General features: G+C 38.5%; 1 non-coding gene across 1 annotated transcript; it reads right to left on the bottom strand.

Annotated features, from left to right (window-relative positions):
• Nucleotides 1-2,649: 2,649 nt before the first annotated feature.
• On the bottom strand, nucleotides 2,650-2,756 carry LOC141669217 (small nucleolar RNA R71). The gene has a single exon (XR_012553508.1). It is a non-coding gene; the product is annotated as a small nucleolar RNA R71 (small nucleolar RNA).
• Between the last annotated feature and the right edge of the window lie 1,842 nt (nucleotides 2,757-4,598).

Raw genomic sequence — 4,598 nt, 5'->3', positions numbered from 1 at the left:
TGATTCTCTCTCATCTTTTGTAAGACACCCTGCAGATGTACTAAATGCTCCTCAAAACTTCCACTGTATATCAAAATAGCATCAAATAATACTAACAGATGCTTCCTTAATTGTTGATGGAATACCTCATTCATTAATGCCTGAAAGGATGTTGGTGCATTGGTGAGGCCAAAGGGCATCACCCTAAATTTGTATAGCCCTTGGTGTGTCCTGAATGTGGTTTTGGGAATATCAGCTTGAGCAAATCTAATTTGATGGTAACCATCCCTCAAATCTAACTTGATAAACCATTTAGCTCATTTGAGTTCATCTAGCAGTTCATCAATAATGGGAATTGGATACTTATTCTTCACCGTGATGTTGTTCAATTTCCTATAATCCACACACATTCTCCAGGAGACATCCTTCTTCTTAACTAGTATGATTGGAGATGCAAAGGGATTGGTGTTGCACTGTATGAATCTTGATGCCAACATCTCCTTGATCTGCCTTTCGATTTCATTTTTTTGAACATAGGGAATCGTTTATCCCCTTCGATTAACCGGTTGACTACCTTCTAGTAAAGGTATGTGGTGGTCATATGTTAAGTGGCATTTATATCCACTTATAATGCTTTGTAAAGCTTCAAATTGATATTTTGTACTCAAGTTATTTTTGTTTTTGATGCATTTTTGTAGTGTTTTGCATTTCAGGAATTTATAAGGGATCGAGGTAATTTAGCATTTCTTTGATGCTAATATGGTGTTAGGAAAATGTCATGAATATTGCTCGTGGAAAGCCATCAAGAACCGGCTAATAAAAGAAGGAAAATCATATTTTTCCAGAATGTCAGTGCGCCCGCGCTGTGCTAGCGCGCGCCCGTGCCAGAACAGTAGAAGGATAACGTGCCCGCGTTGATGAAGCGCACGCTCGCGTCGTGTCGGGATTTCAAAATTCTGTTTCAATTAGAAGACTACTTTCTAGGCTTCTGGATTAATTGGACTGCTACTTAAAGACAAATTAAACACGTTTTTCTCAACAGAGCTTAAGGAGAAGACGACGAGAAGACCTATAGCATAATTCAACTAAGGAGAAGAAGATCTAGTTTATTCTTGTGATTCTTTGTTTTAAGTTGTAATCTTGGATGCTCGTTTCTTGTATATTGAACCTAATACTCTGGATTACGTACTTTGTTTATTATTCATTTTTAAAAAGACCTAGTTTATTATACCATGCTTTCATCGGAACCCATGTTAATGATTGGGTTATGAACTAATCATTATCGTGGGGTTCTAACGGATTTATTTATGATTTTAATAGTTAATCTTGTTTTGATATCTTAGTGTGTGGTAATTGTATGATATCCTAGTATTGGTTGTGCTTATTCGTCTTATGTGTGTCGCGAACATATAAGATAGCGTGTTAATCTCTAATGAAGCAACAGTGAATTTAGAGGTTTAGAACTTGCCATGCTAGCATAGGTTCATGTATTTGTTATGCATGATTTTTAGGTAATTTTAACCATCTTACTTGCCCTATGTAATCATGATAGCTAACTTGCGCATTAAACCTTTATGTTGTCAAATTCTATAGACATATAGGGTCTCAATATACTTGGTATCTATGGACCTTCTATCTTTTTTGTGGATGTCTGGTAGTATGTTATTCGTGCAACCAAAGTTAGCATTTATCAGTTTCATGTTATCTGATTAGTTATCATCACTATTACATGCTAAGGTTAAAAACAAAGATTTTGAATGAAGTTAGAATCCCATGTTTGTCTCATATAGTAAATCAATCTTTAATTTTTTAGTTATTTGCATGTTAGTTAATATCTTAATTACAAACAATCTCAATTTGTTGTTCGTCTTAGCATTGAATAATAACTTTATCATTGTTGCATAAGCGTATAAATCTTAAATTAACCGAATGAGTCTTTGTGGGAATGAACTAGAAAGAATTTTATATTACTTGCGAACGTGTAAACTTGCATGTATTATTAGCGCGTGTTTTCTTCCTAACAAGTTTTTGGCGCCGCTGCCGGGGACTCGGTGTTAATTTTTAGTTTATATGTTTGTCACTAGTGATCGTTAAAGTTCATTGACTCGGATATTGTTACTTACTTATTTTCTTGTCATATTTCAGGGACTCTAGCGAGCGTGTATGCATGCGCGTTCTCGGTCTCGTAAGAGAACACTGGATCAAGCCGAGGAAGAAGTTGTAGTAGCTCAGGAAGTTTTTGAAGAAGTCGAGAAAGTTGAGGAAGAAGCACTAGCTGAGATGGGAGATCAAGCAAAAAATATGAAGGCTTTGATGGACTATTCTCAGCCTAAGATTAATGATATTCATCCCAGCATTATCAGACCAGCCATCTCATCTAACACCTTTGAGATCAAGTCGAACACGATTCAGATGATACAAAATTCAGTTCGGTTTGGGGGTTCTCCTATAGAAGATCCCAACACGCACATCAGGGATTTCATCAAGATCTGTGACACTTTCAAGTTCAATGGGGTGTCTGAAGATGCTATTAAGCTGAGGCTTTTCCCATTCTCTCTGAGGGATAAGGCTAAGTGTTGGTTGCATTCTCTACCAGCAGGTTCTATCACCAAATGGGAGGATCTTTCTCAAAAGTATCTCACTAAATTCTTCCCTATGACAAAGATGGCTGCAATCAAGAATGCTCTTACTTAGTTTGCGCAGAAATATGGAGAATCTTTGTGTAAGGCTTGGGATCGCTACAAGGAGATGCTTAGGAAGTGCCCACACCATGGCATGCCTGATTGGATGATCATAAATTGTTTCTACAATGGTTTAGGCACACAGTCTAGACCTATGCTCGATGTAGCATCAGGTGGAGCCTTAAGGGCCAAAAGCTACAATGAAGCTTATGAGTTGACTGAACCAATAGCAGCTAATGAATACCAGAATCCAACGCAGAGAATATCGCAAGGAAAAGTAGTATGAATTCTGGAAGTAGATACAGCTATTGCTATAACTGCTCAACTTCAAGCTTTGACGATGAAAGTGGATTCTTTGGCTAATTATGGAGTTAATCAAATCTCTAGTGTTTGTGAGCTTTGTGCGGGTGCGCATGAGACTGAGCAGTATGTTATTTCTAGTGAATCAACTCAGTTTATGAGCAACTTTCAGAGGTCGCAGCAGCAAGCTCCAGCCACTTATCATCTCAACAACCGCAATCATCCTAACTTCAGCTGGAGCAACAATCAGAATACAGTGCAACAACCTTATCAGCCATATACAGCAAAGCAATATAACCCTCCTAGTTTTCAACAACAACAATATGCACCAAGGCAACAACTCCAACTTCAGCAGCTACCACAACTAATAAAAAAAATCTGAATTGGAGGAGTTGAGGTTCATGTGAAAGTGCCAAGCAGTTTCTATCAAAACCTTGGGGAATCAAATTGAGAAGATTGTCAATGCCTTACTAAACGGATAACCTGGTACACTCCCTAGTGACACTGAATTGTCGGGCAAAGGAGAAGGTTAAAACAATTATATTGAGGTATGGAAAGGTTGAAAATCCCGAAAATTCTCAAGTTCCAGGTGCTGAAGTTGTGGCTGAAGAAGATGTGCCAAAGGAAGCAGAAGTGGAACCAAGGAAGACCGTTGTTGTTAACACTCCTCCTGAGGGTAATACAGGGGAAAATAGGTCTATCCTCCACCTCCTTTCCCTAAGAGGCTGCAGAATCAAAAGCTGGATAAGCAATTTGCTAAGTTCTTGGAAGTTTTTAAGAAACTTCATATTAACATACCTTTCGCTGAAGCTCTTGAACAAATGTCTAGTTATGCGAAGTTCATGAAAGGTATTCTCTCTCGGAAAGTGAAGCTCGAGGACTTAGAGACGGTTGCTCTCACCGAGGAATGCAGTGTGGTGCTCCAAAAAAAGTTGCCTCCTAAACTTAAGGATCCTGGAAGATTCATTATTCCTTGCACCATTGGAAAAGTGTCATTCGACAAATGTTTATGTGACTTGGGAGCTAGCATCAATCTGATGCCTTTGTCTATCTTCAAGAAGTTGGGGTTACCTGATCCAAATCCCAAATATATGTCCTTGCAGTTGGCCAATTGCACTATTACATATCCACGAGACATTGTGGAAGATATATTGGTCAAAATGGACAAACTCATCTTTCTTGCTGACTTTGTTATTCTTGATTTCGAGGATGATAAGAAGATTCCCATAATCTTGGGAATACCTTTTTTGGCTACTGGCCGAACCTTGATTGATGTGCAGAAATGTGAGCTCATTATGCGAGTTCAGGATCATGATGCCACCTTCAATGTTTTTAATGTCATGAAATTCCCTACTGATGAAGAGGAATGCTTTAAGGTGTAATTGGTCGAATCTGTGGTTACTTAATAATTGGATTATGTGCTCAAATCAGATGCCTTAGAGAAAGCCTTATTGGGGGATTCAGATAGCTAAGATGATGAAATGTACCAGCAGTTACAATTTGAATGCTTCTCCTTGGAAGTGAAGATTGGAAATGCCTTTTGAATCTCTTGCGTTGGAAGAGCTGAAAAGTTCTCCAAAGTGCCACAAGCCATCTATTGAGGAAGCTCCTACACTTGAGCTTAAGCCTTTACCTGAA

Source organism: Apium graveolens, chromosome 6 (genome assembly GCF_009905375.1).
Source record: "Apium graveolens cultivar Ventura chromosome 6, ASM990537v1, whole genome shotgun sequence".
Classification (NCBI taxonomy): domain Eukaryota; kingdom Viridiplantae; phylum Streptophyta; class Magnoliopsida; order Apiales; family Apiaceae; genus Apium; species Apium graveolens.
The sequence above is the reverse complement of the archived record's forward strand: the minus strand, read 5'-3'. Positions and strand labels throughout refer to the sequence as shown.